At 38.9% G+C, this 21,384-nt stretch overlaps 1 protein-coding gene across 1 annotated transcript in view; it reads right to left on the bottom strand.

Annotated features, from left to right (window-relative positions):
* Positions 1–21,384, bottom strand: part of DACT2 (dishevelled binding antagonist of beta catenin 2) — a 124,215-nt gene that overhangs the window by 90,771 nt on the left and 12,060 nt on the right. The window lies entirely within an intron of this gene.

The following is a 21,384-nucleotide window of genomic DNA, read 5'->3' as shown; positions in this document are numbered from 1 at the left end:
CTTGGAAGAGGGATTCCTAGGTAGATTTACCAGCAGGACTCTTACACTGAACTAAGTTTAAATACTGAGCAATCAGCAATCACAAACATAATTACCACAACTGGGAAATTGTTAAGTCCCTGTCAAAGTGCTGACTGTCCCTGCACAGTCCCTCTGGACTCCCCCTACCCTGCCCATGGCCCAGGACTCCATGCCAACCCCTGCTCCAGGCTCTCAGCCCCTGCTCCATTGATGGCTTCAGCTCCTGAAATCTGCCGGGACACTGGCCCTGCCAAGCTGGACCCATCCACAGACCCACATCCTGGCCAACCCTCAGCCCACCACCTTCCCCAGGAGAGTGTCCAATGCCTGGGCTGGGGCTGCCCAAGTGCCCCTGGCTGGTCAGTGGGATGTGCTCTGGCTGCCACGCCCTGCATCCCCTGCCTGTGTGACAGGGATAATGCGGAATGATGCAGATTCAGCTCTGAAGGGCCACTCAAAGCCTGCTTCCCAGACGGATTGTCTAAATGTGTGTGCAAGAGCTGCACATGTGAAAATGTTCTGCTTGGAGAGGTATGTTTGTTTGAACCTGATGATTCTGGGTTTGTAGGTTTCCATTTCCACGGATGCAAAAGAGGCAAGTGACCATGACCTGTAATTTTTGGAATTAGTAACATTTTAACCTGTTACTTCTTACAGGCCCCATACAATTTACTATATGGTGATATCAAAAGCTATCTAGACAGCAGGAACACTGTAATCTCAGTGTTGAGATTACAGGAGTTGAACAAGGAGTTAAACAAGGAAACAGGCCTGACCCTAAATGGAAAAAGCATTACTGAAATATTCAAAAGCTTTTATTAAGATAAAGAGGTGACATCATAAGGTCTGTTGGTTTGGTTTTTTCTTCTGCAAAGATTTTTTACAGGCTAAAGGCCCTTAGCAGCCCACAAACTTTGGAGACTCTGAAGTTCTGGTAAACCAGAAGTGATGATGTGATTCTTACCAGCTTTCCTACAATGGGTGAGTCTTTCTTGCTTGATGAAGTGCCCATTGCTGCAGTACAGAATTGTGTGGCTGCACATGACACAGCAGTAATGCCCATGGCTAGTTAATGATCACCTCAGATTTCTGTGGAGGCACAGGAGCAGGGGTTGTTCCCTGGAGGAGGGCAGAGGGTGCTTCCACAGGCTTTCTTCATTGCAGGATGTAGGTAATTTGTTGGTGCTGGGTGGAGCAACAGGCTCACTTGCCATCCAGACTCTTGGACCGTTTTCCTCTCCCTTTCCATTTCTTTCAGTCCCAGTATTTGGGTTTACCTTCACTCCAAATCACTTAAAGAAACAATAGGCCACTTGAAGGAAAAAAAAAAAAAAAAGAAGGAAAAGAAAAAAAGGAGTTGATATTTGATCTGCATTACATTTCCTTAATGGTCCACTTGAATTTTTTTTCTCAGACAGAAAATTTATACAATTGTCCTATATAAATATAATAGGTAATTTAGTGATAATTTGATGTTAGGGTTGTAGCATCTCAAATTTCCAACCAATCTTAAAAGAACTGTGTTAGAAAATGTCTTATGTGACTTATTTTAAATATAATATAGTCAAGTTCAACTCAATTAGATGATGTGGTGGTGAATTACGGGTAAGCTGAGAGGGATGCAACCAAAATTTCAGATCTACAGAGGGAAAGGAATTTTGGCTTCCAAACAATATTTTTCACAGAAGCTATTGCAATATGACTTGGGGAGACATCTCTTGATGATTAAAAGGCTGAAACAGGATTTGGTTATTAGAAGACAAGGTAATGGTTGCACAGAAACCTTCTGAAAACTAGTGAAAGCCTTGGATGGAACCTAAATCATTTTAGTCATTTAGTTTTTAATTTCCTGTTAAAAATGTCTTTTCTGAGACTGCATGTAGGTTTTAAAGAGGGGATTATACATTTCTGAATATGAAGTGATAGAGTGTATTTTGCAAAGACTAAGGACACACATTCTTTTTGGTCTTGGCTCCACAGCCTACTTCACTCATCCCTGCCAAAGACAAATGTTCCCTCAAATTTCCTTGCAGAGCTGCTCCCTGGTCTCTTTCATCCTGAGTAATCCAGACTAGGATATCTTTAAACTAAATGTGAAAGGATCTGTCCAAAGCTTAGAGTGATCCTAACTAAACCTTTTTTTTTACAGTGGACAGACCATAATCACTGAGAGGACTGTAAATTGCTAAAGACTACATTTACATTTAGTTAAACTAGAACAGTCAATGTTTAAAATACAGAAACTCAGTTTCTTCTGAGTGAGAACATGAAAATATAACAAACATTTCTCTTTGCATTCTTTGCTTCAGTCCAGCAAGATTTTGTGGCATTTTGGGTTGCAGCAGGCCCCACACAGGCTGAGTATTCCTGCGAAATCTGAGCTCATGGCTGCCCCAAAGGCTAGGCTTACTTCCCTCTTCTGAATGCAGTTGTCTGCTCCTTTTTTTTTGCATGAGCTCTTCTGTTTGTTAGCCACCCCCAGCTTTCTGAAACAGCACAAAACACTCAGTTTGGGTGGCAGCAAGCTGTCAGATTGACCCAGCTGTCTTGCACAACCTCACCCTTGGTGTCTCTGGGTCACTAAGAAAGAATTTATTTCTTCAAAGATTTGGCTCTGTCATTTTCTGCTTCTTGCAGGCATCTGCTAATGTCTGCCCTCGCTGCAGGCTTCCTCCCTGCTGGGTCATGCCCTCCTGCTCCAGAAGGCTTTCCCAGCTCAGGGCTCTCCTTCACCCAAGGCAGGGCAGGCACAGCAGGGCAAGGGGGCAACCCCCTGGCTGGCCACTGAAAGGGAACAGGGCACACACAGCACTCTGTGCATGCACTGATATGCAGCATCCCTCTCCCCCATACCCAGACAGGGGCAGCAGTTTTGTAGATATGCTGGAAGTCACAGTCTTTTGGGCTGGGGGTGGAAATTAGACTTCTTTCTTTACCAAGAATGTAATTGCTTATTTGAAAAATATAGAATTTATATATTTTCTGTCCAGAAACAGCTTACCAAGAAAGGTGTTCATTCATTATTTTTTAAAACAATTTTCAAAATACTTTGAAACACTGTTTTCTGAGTATTTAACATCTTAGCCACTCACTTGCATACTTATAGGTATTTTCATATTAGATCCAGGACATCAAAGATGAAGCCATTCATTTCAACTTTTACTTTTCCTCCAGGATAAATACTTCACATCTTTATGAATGGGAAAGGTACTTCTCATTTTCTAAAAAGATGTTCTGATTATCAGCTTGTACACATAAAAATAGTTGCAGCCAAAGTGAGCCTAGCTTTTTGGCAATGAACAGATTATCAGAATTTGAACTTGTGTTTGGCAGAAACTGTATATTCTGACACTGTTATTTTGGTCTTTCCACCAGAAAAGTACTCAAAAATCTTAGCCCCGAATTACCCCACTCTTGAAATAATTATCATGTATTATTTTTAAGGTTCCAAAGACACAGATGTGGTTCTGCATTTAACCTTTCCTAGCAAGAAAATGAGCCAGTGTTTAATGACAGGGGTTGGTTTTGTGATTTGGCTTCTCTCCAGCTAAAGCACATTGGCTGCTGCAGCTGGAACAAGATGATGGGAAATGTGGAGGGAGGCCATTGTACCCCCTTCAGTGATTCCTGTGTGCTTTCCTACCGACTCCCAACTTTCTGATGCCTGATAAGGAGCAGATCTGGGCTGCCTGAGTAATGTTCATTTATAGGAGAACTTCTCTGTCTGGAATCCTAAGGAAAGGGAAGGATGGACTGAAACATCAGGACAGGTTGGATATAGTTCTCAGACATCTTGTTAGACAGTATTTTCTAGGCCTTATTTTTTTGAAGACATGTAATTGTTTACAAACTGTGCAAAGCACAACATCAGAGCAATCAGACTGGTGTTAGTGCCTGAAGATTTGCTTATATTAATAGAAACAAAAAGCCCATTAAAAAATACTTATTATGTATGATTCAGCAAGAGTTTATTAAAGTCCTGGGATCAAAAGAAAAATTTTCACCAAGACTGTATGCATAAGTATGGACAGTTTAATTCATTCTCCTTGCTGCAAAAAAATATCAATTACCTATTTTTGAGTCTTTGTTGTTGCTATTTGTAAATATTTCAGAGAAAAGACATGTTGAGTACTAGAGCCTGGTTAAATAGAGCACTAAAATTTTTGAGTGGTAATTTTTTTGAAGGGAGAAGGGAAAAACATAACAGTAAGAAATACTGCTATCATGAAAAAAGTCATGATCAAAAATACAGAGATCAAAGTTTCAAGAGGACATATATTTAGAGACATAGATGATATTAATTATACCACAGACATGTATGCTAAAATATTAGATGAATTCCTTTCTAATAAATATAATTAATTCATAATAAAGCATCTCTGAGTATCCTCCTGCTAATATAGAATATCTTTCTTTTGTCTTATTCCTCCCTAGAGAGTGTACTGTTAAGAAAATTATATACAGCCCAGGAACTGGGAACAAGTCAAAATTCAATCTCTTATTAATCCCAGCTAGTTCTGGATTTTATGCTTCATTGCTCTTCTGTTTCTTAATCATTGCTTCATAGTCCAAGTCCCACTGAATATAAATCTAAAGTTATGAAAGGAAGGTAGTGGTGAAGAAGAAACTTTTTTCCTTTTTACCTAACACATCTATGCTTTCACTGCTGCTGAATATTTTTTTCTCTTCAACACTGGCTTGGGAAGTGACTTGCCTGTGCAGTTGAGTGAAACAGGGATTTCAGTGATGAGTATCTAAAGCCAATATTTAAGCCATGAGGAATCAAAAGAGGTGGGGTTAATGCCATTTAAAGTAAAACATACTTCAAATTTAGTCAGAATATTACTGAAATCATGTACTGCAGGCCATATGACCCATTAAGATCAGTTCAATGATGCTTAAAAACAGAAATGGTCAGGAAATTGCTGTTCCTGCAAGTTACATTTAAATAATGCATTTTTATTCAATACAGTTACTGGCTGTTATTGAAACCTGAAATATTAAAACACATTGAAAGGAAAAAAAAAAAGGAAAATTTTTCATAAATCAGTCAAAAAGACTTTTTTCTCAGAAATTATTTTGGCAGGAGCTCTTAACATATATGTTGAAATGATTTTGGGAACATTCAAAACTGGGTTTGAATATGACATTAATCAAAATAAATCCTTTTGCAAAGGAGCAATTTTCCCAACTTCATGCAAAGAACGTACTAAAGAAGATGGACTTCAAAAATAAAAGCACTTTCTATTAGAAACCATGTGTCCAGTGCTCTCCATAATGATTCTTGGCACACAAAGTATGCACATCTACACATCCCCAGTCTGTTGACAGAATCAGGACAAGTCTTAGAGATTCAGTTTCTTCCTAAATTGTCTGGAATATGTTGGCCATATATGAATCGTCAGTGATCTAATTTTCAAAATTATAGAACATTTGTTTTCTACCTATTTTATAGGTGTCAGTAGATGGTGACACCACAAAATAGCTCTTAAAATCAGACCAGGTGATGTATCTTATGTAAAGGTATATAAGGTGTTTTGGAAAGAATTTTTGCCCAATATGGCATTAAAAAAAATAAAAAATCCAACATATTGTCATGGAATTTAAATAACAAGACTGAAATTAAGAGTTAACTTTAAAATATAGATCCTGCAGATGGAATTGAAAAATGCATTTCAATAACACAAAATATTATTTAGCAAAAATTTTTGACTACTTCTTGCATGTGCTCTCTCTTATTAGCCTTACTACAGATCAAAAATGTCTTCTAAGTGTCTTCTTCAAAAAGTCTGAAATACATGGGCATGTTGGGGATGCTATCCCACCATCAAACATCCTGATTCCCTAGTTTAGTGTCTCCCTGTCCACTGGGATACTTCCCTGGGAAACACCCTTTTGGCTCATGACCCTGTATCTTCCCAGAACACTTACACTTTCAAATACAGAATCATAAAACATGTCAATAAATCTACCAGAGTGTCCTGAATGTTATTGGTAGTACAGTGTTTCCTACTTGCATCACTTTGTACTGACAAAATAGCCTTGCACGAGGAGAAATGTCTGCCCACTGCTTATCTTCCTACTCTGCCTCTCAGATTTTCTCAGTGGAGCCAGGACCCAAGGACCCAAAAACCCAAGACCTCTTGCTCACAGCAAGCCCACTAAAATTGTGAAATTGTGAAGCCTACAGTTACAGTGCTGGAACACTGTGAAAGGTACAGCCAAAATGTAATTCTGTATGAATTCTGAATCACTATCACATGCTGGGAATGAGAAGGGTAGCTCAATTCCCTGGGTCTCTTGACTAGTGAAAACTGAACCATCTTCCAAGACCAGTTTCCAAGCTATGAAAGAGAAACCTTCAGAACCCCAAAAACCTTCGGGAATAATTTTTGCAGAAATAAAAAATATATTTTGGAGGCAGTAGTATAAAAATCTATTCTAGTTCTTAGTACTAATAACAGCTTTTACAATTATATTTATATAGCTCTTGCTTTATAGAAAAATATATGGATGCATTTACTGTATAGCACCAAGAATCACTGAGCTTACCTAGGCTCAATTACCCAAAAGTTGGGTATCTAAGCTTTACCTAAAAGTTGGGTATCTAAGCTATTTATACTGGTATCTTCCTAATGGAGAGAGGTAAGTGCTTGCAGCACAAAGTTCATTTATTGCTAAATGTCATTCTTGGTCCCCTGAGGAAATCTCATCCAAAAATACAATAATTTATTTACCACTTATTCAGGAGTAATCTATTAAGGATTATGTTGAGGGAAAATGGGCCATATTTAAAAATAAAAAAAAAGTCGTGAGTCATAGCTTGTCAGCTGAGCAATACAAATTAGTCACTGCACTCATGACACTAATTCTGGGTTTTCCTCACAAAGGCCATGCAAAAGTGACCTTGTGTTTTATTTGACCTTGGTGGAATGAACTGGATTTTTAAAATTTTGTGTGCAAAATTTCTGTGAAGAAAAAAATAATCAGTTGGATTTTCATATCCCGTTGAGAAATTCCATTAACTTCCTGAATGTTATGGTTGCTTTTAGATGAAGCTGCATGCAACTAACTGGATGATAAGAAATACTTAATATCTTGAGTTGTATTTAAGCAAGAATTAAAGAACATAAGTGTAACATTTTTCATCCTGTAAACAACAGCTGAGGTGCTGCCTAAGTCCAGAGGTAAAACAACTCAATTTTTGTCTTAAAGGTCTCTATACACCCAAGCTGCTTCACGACATAACCCAAGAACTCCTCTGTCTTAACAGACTCAGAACCTTGAGACATCTTGAAGCCATGTACAGCCCATTGGAACTTCATAGATCTCATCTTTCCCTCATACTCAGCACTTTTGGAATATGAGCCTCCATCTAGACTTCTCCAGATGGAAACAGATGAAAATGCTAATAATTTTTACAAACCTTTTGCAAAGCATGTAGTGCTGATTCACCAGAATAGCATTCACTACAATAAAATTCTTGCTAATACTGGTCTGCGTACTCGAGCCCAGAAGAACAATCTTGGTTTTACTAAAATTGCTTATTTAGCCTGTCACTTTTAAAATGCTTTCTTCACCTCAGAATTACTTGGAGGCTGAAAGGCTCAACACAGCTCTTGTGGTAATTGTAACCTGGGTCGAAATTTTTGGCATTGGGCTGAGGAGAAATGTACCAGCCTGGGAAGCAGGATCTTCTGGTGACCTGAAGGGAAACATTGGCAGGAGACTAGGGCACTCTGGGGAAGACATTTGAAAACTAAAGGCATATGAAATACTTCATATATATTGGCTAATATAGCACAGCTTAATTATTTCTCTGCAGAAATATTCAAGGATTAAAAAAAAAAAAATTAATTCCCATTTCTAACAGTTTCTTTTCCCTGAAGTTTATAAAAGTCCCATAGAAACCTAATTTGAAAGCCATTTATGAAAGCCAGACTATGTTTTACACAGCATTCTGTCTGAGCACAATTTTTCAGATGCTCCTTGTCTGGCATGCTGAGAAGAGCTGGTCAGTCCACACATGAGTTCCAGTTTCATCCTATTTAAAGATTATCTGAGCAACATGCACTTGGGGCAGCACTGTAAGCCCCCTCTATACTTACTGGAAATCAATACATACCCCCTGAGTATAAAAGAGTGGGTCTGATTTTAGATGGGTTGAGTCAACTTCTGGTCTCCCCAGACACTTTAACAAGGTTTTGCTGGTGCTGTAACTAAGCTTACCAGATGAAAGTTTTAAATGTATTAATAAATCAATTTTTATTAATCTTATTATTAACAAGCATAATAATAGAATAGAATAGAATAGAATAGAATAGAATAGAATAGAATAGAATAGAATAGAATATGAATCTAGAATATGAATGCAATGTCATTTTCATTTTAGCCCAGTTTTTAATTATTGTAGAAGTCGCTGAATAGAGAAGGTGTTCCTAGAATTTTATAGAGATGATACTGAAAGGATTCCATAAACTGAACAGGAGAATCATAGGAGTTATTGAAAAAAACACAGAGGGAAATACATCCTCTCTGGAGTCTTTGTTTTTTAAAGAATTAGCTCTATTGAATTCTGTAGCAACAACAGAATTTTCTATTAAATGCTTGCAGAAACAAAATATTTGGACATTCTTAAGTTAGAGAAAACACAAAAAAAGTAAGTTTCCAGCTATGCTGTGCACATACAACTCCCATCAGCAGTGATAGTAAGGAAGACACAAGCACGCTGGGGAAACAAGTCAGTCAGATAGGGATTCTCTCTTGTTCTACACTACCAACAGACAGCATTCATTTATGCCTTAGGGACTGGCATTACTTTCAAAAGGGAAGACAAAGGCCTTTATTGTCACTTCCAGATTTTGTGTTAACCTGGTGGCACTTTGATCTCAGCAAGGGATTTCTGAGCTCTGGCAGAAGCAATACACCCTGCACAGCTGCCAGTGCTTTCAGGAGACACCCTGCACTCCTGAATGGCTTGTGGCAATGTTTAGAAAAGCACACCAGAGGGCAGGAGTGATGGACTGCTCTCCAGAGCCAGGCTGGCAGGGATGCAGAGCCCTCCGTGCTCCTCTGCCATGTGCCTGCTGCTCCAGGGTGATGTGACCCTGTGTTAGAGTCTTGAATGGACAGACCTCTTCCAACCTGGCACTCTGAGATGCTTCTCCACTGGAGATCTGTTTCTCTCCTCTTGTGACTAACTTAAACCAGATGGTACCTCCCAAAGTGAACAAATTTTCTTTTTCTTCATTTAGTGCAAGAGTAACACATACAAAATGTTAAAAATGCAAAATAACAAAAAGTGGCACCATAAATGTGTGTTCTGTGGCAAAGGAGTCCACAGCTAGGAAAAGACTTGTCAGATACATCTTGATAAACAATCAAGCAGCTTTAAATAGCCATACAGAAAAAAATAAAAATTGTATCAGCAGAACATTTTCCCCTTTGAAGTTTTGACAAGGGTAGCGATCACAGATTGTACTATTTTTACTAACCTTGTTAAGTATTTACATGCCTTTTTTTCAAACTTTTTTTTTTCCAAGACAGCTGTGAGCAGACAGCATAGCTACTCACACTTTTGGGTACTTTGCAGAAAGAAATGTTGGAGAGGCTTTTGGATATATTCTCTCATTGTCTTCTGCATCACAGTGCAACATGTGGGCAGGATTTTCTGTGCCAAAAGGACTGAGAATATTCTTCTGTGCTATTATTGTCACCAAGGAAAACTGATTCTGCTAGCAATGGAAAACATTAAATTTCAATCATGGTGAATCTCATTTTTTAATCCCATAGTGGAAGGCATATGTGAGAAAATAGTTTTGCCATATCTGATTATCATATATAGTATTAGATAACAGAAAATGCAGTGCTTTATAAATCTAAAATACCTAAACAAGGGTTTTTCTATGGGTGAAACCAGTTTTCTCCAAGTCACACTTGTATCCTTGGCAGCTGGTAGCTCTCACCCCATGGATGAAGCCTGCCATTTGTACAGCTCGTTCAGCCAAGAGCTGAAAAAGTACATCATGAACGTTATTCCATTCCAGATGTTCTGTGTGACAAGTTCTTGCCACAGCCCAGCTGAAGCCCTTTGAGGCCAAAGCAGGGCAATCTAAAAGAGTGCTGCCAATTGAATAAAAAATGTTTAATCTGTTTTACACAGATTTAAACATCCGTGGTGCTCAAGGAAGATTTAATGGAGTTCTGTAATCATAGAATATTAAAATCATTAAGGCTGGCATATAATTAACTTCACAATATGGATGAATTTTTATCCATGGTTTATGGTTAGGGAGATTGACACAGTTACCCTCAGGAAACAAAAACATTTTATACCCTAGAGGGAAGAATTCAAGCAAGTCAAGCAGTAAACCTGCACATATCTTATTTTTCATAACACCATTCTGTGGAACTACTATTTCTGATTTGGAGGAGATGGCAAACAACAGTTCAAGGCTGCAAAGAGGTGTTTTGCTTTACAGCAATAAAAAGAGAAGGGAAATGCATTTCTTCTTAGATCTCTTTCTTATAGGTATCTAATAGCAACTGAAAATTCCAATAATGCAAAGCATAAATTCATGTAATTAATTATTCAGACTTCAAAAATAAGGAGATTGTTTTAGACTGTGTTCTTCTTTTTAAAAAGGTATTTGTATCTTTTGCTTTCTAATTTTGATCCTGTATGGTGCACTTAAAATATATTTTTAGCTTTCCTCCACAACCACTTGAATTAGAAGTTGAGAATGAGAGCTGAAATCCCTTTCAGAAACAAATTAGGGTTTTCCTGGAAAAGGCAATTTCTATAAGACTTGTTATAGCCACTATCACTTCCCTTGGTTAGCAAAATGAAGTTTTAAAACAGCCCTATCTCTTTCATAGGCAGCATGGAAAGTAGACAGGATCTTTCTGCTGCTTTCAGATCACATAGCTGTAAATATTTTCAGCTGGGGTTCTGGTTTGCTGACTGTCCAGGCTGGAAACATCTTGCACATACATCACAGCTTCTGGTCCTGGCAGGCATTACAATGCTCAGGGGGCAATGATGGCTGGGAGAAAATATTCCCTCTATTATATCCTGGGAAGCCCGTTCAGGACATCCTAGGTTTTGCAGTACCACCATTTAGATGTAATTTACATTACTTTGGTGAAGCAATTGGTGCTGCTCCTTGTAAGAAGTTGTACCTTACCACACCTGTGCAACCTTTGCCTGGAGATGCAGAGGGGCAATCAGGCAAGGAGCAGCAGTGGTTAACACAAAAGGAGCAAGTACCCTGCCACACATTTAAGAAGGGGAGTCCCATGCCCAGAGGAATGCAGCTTTGGCTTCTAGAGCTTTGAGGCTGTTAAAAAGAAACAAGATTTTGTAGAAGTGTCATAAAAGAGCTTTCAAATTGATTTAGAAACTTTTGACACCTGAAACAGAATAAGAAGAGATGTGTCCATTTTTCTGCATGGGAAGGAGTGGTCTCATGGATGTATTGAGGTGGGTTTTCAGTTGAAGGTGAAAGATGTGGGACATCTGTGTGCTTCACACAGCCAGGTTCAATTTGATGCTTGCTACAAGGGGTGGGGCTGAGCAGTGGGTATTTCTGCTGGAACTGAGATGCATCTCCACACTTGTGTAGTGGGAAAATGGGAAGTGGGGGTTAGAGGTCCTACAGTCAGGACTAGAAGGATCATGGATGTGCTGACTGGGCTCCAGGGCCTTCCTGAGACTCCAGAATTGCCATGATCAGCCAAGAACTGCCCAGGTGCTTCTCAGTCCCACCAGTGGCAAATGGCACCATCTCATACAAGCTAAAAGAAGAAGGTGGTTCTGAACCCAGAACAGCTTTCTGGAGCCAGTAGTCAAGGAGTGTGGGGCAAAAGAATCCTCTCTGAAAGGCTGAGCCCTGTTTTGGATATGGGTCAGCATGTGCCTGTCCTCAGAGTTTCAAGAATATGAGCAAATGGTCTGAGCACAGTTGAAGTTTACAAAAACTTTCTGTCAAGAGGCAAGAATTGTTGCTTCTCTGATGTTTGGGCAGGCAATGCAAGAGCAGACACTAGGTTCACAGTCTTTGTCCAGCACTCCCTCAGTAGAGACTGTCAGACAAAAGTTCCCATTGCAGGCACTCCCAGCCCCAGAGACCCAAGGTGCTGTAAATGAAGTGCTGTGACCCAAATGATGAAGCTGACACTTGCCTAGCATTGCCTAATAACAAGAAAACACTTGAAACAAGCCAAGAAGTACAGGCTGCCCGGGCCTTAGAGGTGTGAGCACTAGGTGTCAGTGCAGCCCAAGGAAAATCAGCACTGCAAGGCTCCCAGAAACTGCCAGGGAATAAGAAATAATTTGCCTTTCAGGAAATGTTGATTCTGCTGGTGGCAAAGACATAAAAGAAAAAGACAAACATATTATAAATACAGACACAAGTATAAATATATGAATTTTATATGAGTAGCATCTTTTATTCAGAAGGAAAACATTAAATTGCTCTCTATGCTTGGATCACCTTTGTTAGCATAGTGATAGAATTCTCATCTTCTTTCAGCTGAAGACTCCCATATCAAAAAGGGTCTACTGTACTGAAACTGATCGATTTCATTTCCTTAATTAGCTGCAAACTCTAAATAAACTGATCTAATTTAGACCCAAGAGAATAAGAAATACAATATGTAAGTACAGACCATACCAAACCAGAAACAAACCTACGGAAAAACAGCTATACCTCTCCAACACCTCAAATTGTCAACTCATCTTTCTTAAACTTTTTAACATTTCTCCCTTATTACTTTTCCCCTGCATCCTAGATATTCTTATATCCTCTACTCTTTCAGTCTAAATGTGTTCTGAAAGATAAGGAATACAAATGTACACTCAGAGCAAATGAATCCTTTTATTTCTTTATATGTGGGTCTCATAAATTGTTGATTTTTAATGTAGAAGAGCAGTGTGAATAAGAAACAAAGTTCTGACAATGGATTTGGGTTTTTTTTTGTCTTTTGACATGTGTTGGCTTCTGTCAAAATAACCCCTCATAAAACCCTATATAGCTCCCTTGTGAGTTCTCCCTATGCCAATTAAGTTCAAATGAAATGTAATGGCAATTTTTTATTATTATTTATTATTATTTAGTAAATGTGTCCAGACAGCCTCTGGCTACCCTTAGAAATTTGCAAATAAAATGGCTTATTGATCTTTGTCAGCTCAGCTCAGAGTCCCCTCCAGAATAAACCAGACATGCTCACCACCACATCCTCAGGCAAGGGCCTGAGCAAACAGATGAACCATGCATCCTGCCCAAAAAATCAACAGGCTGGGATACTGGCAGACCAGTGGAGGAAATTATACTCAGAGGCAGACAGATCTCCTACTGGTGAGTAGGTAAGGAGGCATTTATTTCCACGATGAAATGTCCCTGCTAAGAATGACAGGTGAACTATCTCTGCTGATCTCCTGCAAAGGAAGAGAGGAGGATTGGGAGGTAATTTAGTATCTGTCTTGCCTTTTCCTAGCAGTGGGCTCAAAGCTGAGCTCTACATTCACCCATTGGTAGGTGTACTTTCCACTGAAATGGGTGGGTAATTTTGGATCCAAAAAGGTTTCTGGAGGAGGTGAGTCACAGGATTGGCTGTTCATTTTGCAGATGCAAGGAAAGGATACAGATTGTGCTAAAAGAGCTGCTCTTGACCCTGCTTTGAGAAAGGGGACTGAGCCAGAAACATGTAGAGCTCCCCTTCCCACCTGAAATTTTTTTTTCCATTTCTAGTTCCCAGGTTCGTAGATTGTGTTACAGAGAAGTGATAGCAAAATTGAGATTCTGGTTTACACCATTGCAGAGAAGGAAAAAACGGGGAGTTCAAAGTTGTTGTAATAGGATCAAAGCACTCTAAGAAAAGAATGTGACCTCATGGTGGCCTACCAAATTTGCTCTAGTTTAGTTTAGGAATCTTTTTCACCCGGTTACTTGAAGTGTGAAATTATCCTGTTAAGAATGGGTGTTAACAGGTTAAAGAGCTGCAGACTGATAAATGCAGATCTCCTCAATCATGCTTGATGAGAGGCACTTACAGGCCACATGAGCTGCCAACAGGACCATCTATCAACTCTGTAGGTGTCCAGACCATAACAGAGGTAAGCCAGCAGATGACATGCAATTTTTCATAAGATGTGAATATTGAGATCTATGATGCACAGCTAACATCAGATGTTGTAAAAAAACAAACAAACACAAAAACAAAACACAAAAAACCATAAAAGATTTAAAAATGTGCTGACGTAAATTGGAAATTTGGGTAGTTGGAATTTTTTAGGGTTTAATTATTAGTAAATTCACAATTAGTGCGAAATAAGTTCATATAGTTAACATGAGCTAAAAACATTGTTTTCTGTAATTAATGTTGTAGTTTTAAGTTAATACCTACAATCAGGGTCCAGATCCCTAAACAAGATGAATGTACAATATACTACTTGAAACAGAGAATTTTACTTAATTCTCCTTCTGACATTTTTACTACAGAATAGGAGTATGCTGCTTTCTTCCGTCTCATTGATAGCAAGATCTAATGCTTCAGTGTCAGCCCTTGTGCTCTTGGTGTGTTTGGTCCATCCCATCACTCTCCTTTCTTCTGTCCTGTACTTCCTCTGTTTTCAGCTTATTTTCCTTCATATGGTCATGTTCATGTCTTTTCCATAAACAACGTGTTCTTTCCTCATTTTTCTTCTCTCCTTAAACATTAGCTCTCCTTCAGCAGGGCCAACTCTGTAAATGTCTGAGTCTTGCTGAATCACTCATTAATATCATCCCCACAGACTTCTCTTGAACAATCATTTCCAACAGCACATCAGCACACCACGGCTGCCAAAGAGGCCGCTAGAATGGAAACAAGCTGCAACTCAACGTGCCCAGTGTGACACCAAACACATGTGATGTCATTCCATGACCACAAGACTCAGTGTTTTGTTTTGATTTTCCCCAGCCACTGGTACTGGACTAGCAATTCCACAAAGAGCAGTTATTTAATGGCTGCTGTGTAAGCCAGAGAGTCTGAGCTAGTAGCCTGAGAAAGCTGTGATTTGATTTCAGCCTGAAAGTCTGAAGCATCTGACATTAAACAGGCCCAGACAAAGAGAAGGCATACGACAGTGATTTCATAAGAGGAATTGAGCTGTTATAATAAGCTTAGGGACCAAAAGGTGAACAGCAAAAGTTAAAGAGAGAATGTGGAAAGACAGTCTACTTTTCTTCCTGGATGAGAGGGAAAATATTTGTCTTCTTTTCTCTAGCTTGGAGCACAACAGACCTCTCTCATTTCTTACTAAGGGGATCATATGATGAACCAAAATATAGAGCTTGCTTTTGGCTGTAAAATAGCAACCCAGACATATAGTCTCTTTCTAGCCCTCGGCCAGCAGTCACTGGAGCACTATCATGTAGTGTATATGGTAGAGCATTTAACTTATCCCTTTTCAATTACATAGAGCACAGCAGTGAAGAGATGATCTAGATCAAGCAGAGTGAGACAGGAATGGTTTTGTTTTCTAATGGCTGCTTCTGAGAAAGGAGGATTGAACAGACCCTGTCTCACTAAATAAGTAAAATAGACAGTGCCATCAGTACCAAGTGCTTGAGCCAAAACTAAGAGAAAATAAAATTGCACTATCAGCAGATTCTTCTCTGTAGCTTTCCATACTGGAGAGGGGCTAAAGAACCCAGAGAGAGCAGGCACAAGCACATATATGCACCATTTTCCCACTTACTTCCTGTCAGGAGATTCCTCCTTCCAGGGGCATCCCTGTTTCTTTCTTCTTTACCCATCAGGTCACTAAATATTTTTCTTGGTTATTTAGATCTGTCTTAAATAATACATGGCAGGTTTATTCCCATGTGTTTGGTCAACATCTAATGAAAACAGAGGAAGTGTTTAGCTTCCCCTACTCATCAAATCCTAGTTCCCTGCTAGAAACACAAAACCTTTATTTGTCTTAAATGCTGTGCCATAAGGCTTCCTCTGCTTTTAGTCACAAAAATTCCATCTACTGGCTTGTCTTGCAGTGCCAGCTCCATGCTTCTGCCATGGCCAAACATGACATTCCTGGTGTTTACAATGGATGGAATCTACGGTGACAGCAAGTTCAGCCATGTGCTCCAGGCATGCCTGTACTAGCATCATGGAAAGGCTCTGAAAAACTTCCAGATAAGAATTTTCACTGTCATTGTGCTTTTACACCCTTGATAACAATTCAAGGTATAAAGTATTAACTTTTCTAGACATTTTTTCTGATTCTCAGACAACCCACAGGAATATGGAAGTTTTCACACTGACGCTTTCCCCTGAATACATTTGCCTCAAAACTTGTTTACCATAAATTGCCTGTCTGCAAAAAGTTGAGCCTGGCTTCTGGCATCATATGATGTCATTGCTGTTATCTGAGCTCAATAAACAGGAAAGCATTTCATGCAAGAAATGTTGTACATGCATTTTTTTGAATAGTCTCAAGGGAGAATATTCAATCAACTTTATTAATTCATTTTCTCTGGGCAACCATGCCAGTGAAATACAATCACTTCAATGTTTAAGGAAAGATTGAAAGGAAACGGGAAAAGCAAATGGCATAAGCATATTTACTTCTTTGTTGTTATAGAAGATTCTTAGATTATTTTTTCAGTTCTGATTTTCTGGAATTTCAAATGGATTCATAAATTGGTACATTCCCCCAAAGAATTAAATATCATTTGAGTTGCTCACAGAACTGTAATATATCCTCACAGATTTCATTGGAGCTTTGTGTTTCAGCTCAGGTTATCAACACTAGGATCAGTAAGACAGAAATAGGAATGCCATGGGTTTTTTTAAAGACTGGTTTTCTGCTGAGTTCATGAAATGTACAAAGAAATATGCCAAACATCTCTCTATTTCAACCACAGATTTGCATTTTATCATTGCCTCATTCCAAGTTGCTTATTTCTGTTTCTTTCTAGGGGTCAAATGACAATTTTCTCTTGTAAGGAAAACATATTTCCCATCAGAACCTTTTAAAATCTATCAAAATAAAGGTGCATATTTTAATGACAATTGCTTTGGTTAGACAACGTACTATACTCTGTGAATAGGACATGTACTGAATTACGAACAAAAATAAATAATAAAATATGTTTTAAAGTTTCACTTGAATTTGACAGCAATTTTCTATCCAGGTCAACACATAAAACACTTGTAGTGTTGCCACTTCACATAATTTAAGCTCTAAAGTTTCAAAAATTGATATTCTGTGAAGCTTGAAATTGACCCATTTGCAAAACTTAAGCTGAATTATCACCAACATATTGAGAAGTGTCCAGTGTGTGTATAAGTGAAAATGATACAATTTCTTCTGGGATGAAAATCATGCAATTGAGAATAAAAATAGTATCAGATGGCACAGTTTCAAAAAATGTAACCCAACAGTGAGTATTCCTAACTCCTAAGTGGTGAACATGTAGTAAGTCAACACTGAAAGGAGAAGTGTTAGAATCACTGCATACAGCACTTGCCCCAAACAATATGAAAATCTGATGCATAAAAGAGCTAAAAAATCTCTCAGGAATAATTAATCATAAAAGTGTGTGTGAACTCCCTCTTTTTCCTCTGCAAGTCAGAGGGAAGGGAAGAGAGAAGTTGCACAGGCCTATTTGCTATCCTTTAGTATAAAGATACTGATCACTCCATCCCAGGGAAGGTTCATTACTTGAGCATGACAGCAGCTAATGCACCTATACATTGGAAGTTGTATTATTAATGGCCTTGCTAATACCTGGTGACAGTGAGAGAGTGAATTTCCACAGTTCACAACCCTTCGTAAGCCTTCTTCTGGAATACTTCTCTCCACTATCATCACCCAGACTCCCCCTCTGACCTCTTTATCAGTCAGTGAGTGGTACCAGAGGCTTAAGACACATAATCACTGCAGTGTGCCATGTGTGCTCTGCAGGGCAACACAATACAGGGAAAGACTAGAAGAAACCCACAGTGCTTCAAAAAATATAAGTTCCCATAAGTACTTTATTAGGTAATGATAATGTCATTTAGTTCCACTTTCATTCTTTTGTGCTTACTTACTTCACATGAATTTTCATGTCTCATCTTCAAGCAAATCTTCTTATTTACAGCTATGCAGCCTGATCTGAAATTCACTGTAGGCAGTTGAAATACTGCCAATGACTTCAGTGGACTTTGGATTAAGCCCATATCTACCTTAGAAATCTGTTTTCATTGACTCCTAGAAATGAAATCAAAAGCTGAACCTGGCTTATCTGTATGTTTGAGGAACACACAAGTAACATGAAAAGAAAACACTAGTATGTTTGTTTCCATTTCTGCCTCCCTTTCAAGGCCATGAGAAGTAACTGCTCATTTCAGCACCTCTGCAATTAAAGGTAATACAACCAGCTACATGTTACAGTTTATTTCAAGCATGCTTTATGTTCAGCAAACCTTAGAATACGGATGCTTTTTGCTCCCACCTTTTTGCACCACAGAACAAGTGGTTGAACGAATCCCCATTTTTTTGGTACAGATAATGGTACACAGATGTTGCTGAAGCACAGCACTGGCCCTTGGACTGTACTTGGTGTCTGCAGGAGCACCTGGAGGGTGTCTGCAGGGCCTTTGAAGCCTTGCACTTGGCCTGTCACAGAAGTGTACCAAACACACTGCTGGTGGTTTTAACAGAGAGGGCTGGTGTAATGTCCTGCTCCACGTGAGGAATCATCACCTCTCACTCCCCCCCTCCTGAAACTGCGAAAACTTCTTTAGACACTTTGTTTACCATTAATACTATTAAAGGTTACTGTACTTTCATGGAAGCCTAAGTTATGAGGTTGGCAAAACCATCCTGAGTGTCTTCTCTCTAAAAAGAGACAATATGAAAACAATAGAAGTACTTGACTATCAATTTCTAATAATGCAGACTTTGAGTTTGCATTTGATATGCTCAGAGAGGTTTAAACACTTTTTCTCTCAGCAGCATCAAGGAATTTGCATTGCATAACATTTTCCATAACTAAAAGGTCAGTGAAGCTATTTTCAAGGCTGCTTTATGGGAGAAGCAACTTCAATCTTCCTGTAACACTTGGTGTTTTTCAGCATCCTAGAAGAGCACTTGAATGAATCACTTAGGGTTAAAATTTTAAGATAAGTTCTTAAAAGAATATTTTTGCTGGTTTGTTTCCTTAACACAAAATTTTTATATAATTCTTACTCAAATTCAGTGAAGCTGAATTAATATTCGATTACCTTAATGTAAAGAACTACCCTGGTTTGCACAATATTGCTGAGTACTGGTCAAACAGAGATAATTTATACAATTTCCCCCCTTTTGTTTTGCTTTGATAATTAATATTGGTGGTACTTTTCAACTTTATTTGGGACCTGGACAAATTGAGGAGATACTTTTTTCTTTTTCTTTTTTTCCCAGGAGTACCAACTCTAGCAGTCAGGTCAATATATAAACACTCTGATTAAGGGTAAATGGGACCCAGAAGCTGTTCTGGAATCTCTGAGACTGAATGGCTTCCCAATTACATGTCATATAACTGAAGATTGTTCTGATATTTCATCAGCTGGATACCTTGGCTCTTTCTCTGCTTTAGCAGCTATTTCTGGCTGCTTGTTTTAATAACATTTGGAGGATCTTAACTTTCTCAGAGATAGTTATTCCTCCATCAAACTGATCAATGAATTAATTGGAAGATGGGGCAGGAGGGCAACCAGATGTGCTTATCATGACAAATGCCTCATTTCTTTAAGACATCAAAGAGAAAATAATCTTTTGTGTTACATTTTAAAAGAGTTTGAATTTCTGCAGATTTTGCATGGGGTTGGTGGGAAGATGCCCAAGGCAAAAGGTGGTTTGTAAGCCTTCCTTCTCACCAGCCTCATGGGGAGAGAGGAGCAGCTGCTCTGAGCCAGCCCCTCCTTTGCCCGGGACTAGACCTTTCCAGGTGCAGCACATGCTGGCCTCACTCCAGCAAAGCACTTAAGCACATGCTTAACTTTCAACACACCAATTACTCACAGAGAAGTCAAGCCCGGAGAAGCTGCTGGTGCAGAGATAGCGGTGAAAAGGAAATGGGGAGGTGGTGACCTTATTGCCTCTCTTTCCCAATGGACCTGTCTGCAGACATCATTCAGGGCCTGGGGTAAAATGATTGCAGAGGCTAATAGGTCAATGACCTGCTACTCTGTCCTTAGCCCAGCCCCAACCTTTGCCAAAGAGAGGGGAAGGGAGTGGGGAGGATCTGTACAGTTTGTCAGATGTTATCACACTTGATAAGACAAAGCTTTGCTTTCAGGAATTTCTTCTTCCCTAGTTTACTGTGAAGATGGCAACCCAGGGATCTGTACTGGCAAAGAGGAAATTCAGTCTTTTGTTCTTGCTCTGCCACTCACATCTGTGACAGGTTTTCTTTCTCCCTTAAGCTATTCCAATTTCTGGCTCTGCATGTGTCAAAATAAGTTTCCAAAGCAAATCACAAATGTATGGGGTAATTACAGCTGCCATCTTATTGTCAGAGGAAGGCACTCCCCTTCTCGAAGAATAATACACCCCCTTGTCAACAGCATACTGTGTGATGACGAAGAATTTAACATTCATCTCTTTGGTTAATTAATATTTTTTTTCTTCTCACTTGAGGGATGGGATAAGGAAAAAGAGGAGAATTGCCTGATGTTGATGCTCTATAGACCCTTCTCTGCTTAAAAAACTCCCAAAAAATGTTCTTGAGAGGTAGACAACTATGCATAACCACTAAACCACGCAAAAGTGACCCTAGAGTCACCTTTTCAGACATGGGGAGACTTACCTGAATATAAAGAAAAAATTAAAATAAGTATTAAAAAATTATATTTAGAAAAAATTGAAATGCAGCAAATCAAAGGACAAGATCTGTTGCTTCAGATCACCAGTAGCACGAAAAAGATTTTCTAAATGTTTGGAGGAGTATCTTTAGAAAGACATGCAGCCCAGATCCTCAGTCTTCCAGGGAATCCCTCAGACACACATTTAAAGCTCCCTTCACAAGCTATGTAATGACAAGGTCACCATAAACCTACTCTCAAATGTTTTCATAGTTTTTTAATGTGAGTATTCCATAATAATGGCAACGTATATGGAGATAATGATTGCAAAAATAATTCGTGGGAGTTTAAGTGCACACAAAAAGAAATAATTTTACAATTTAACTTCCCTGCTTTAGTTTTATACTCCTTTACCGTACATGACTCTCCAGTCTTTGTAAAACAGTTTTCTCTAGGGTACCCACAGCACTCATGGGAAAATTCAATTAAAACAGAGTTAGAGATGTGTTTTAGATGCAGAAAGAGTGGAAAGGTATCTAAAAC

Source organism: Erithacus rubecula, assembly GCF_903797595.1.
Source record: "Erithacus rubecula genome assembly, chromosome: 2".
NCBI classification, from domain to species: Eukaryota; Metazoa; Chordata; class Aves; order Passeriformes; family Muscicapidae; genus Erithacus; species Erithacus rubecula.
This window is presented reverse-complemented; position numbering and strand designations above follow the sequence as displayed.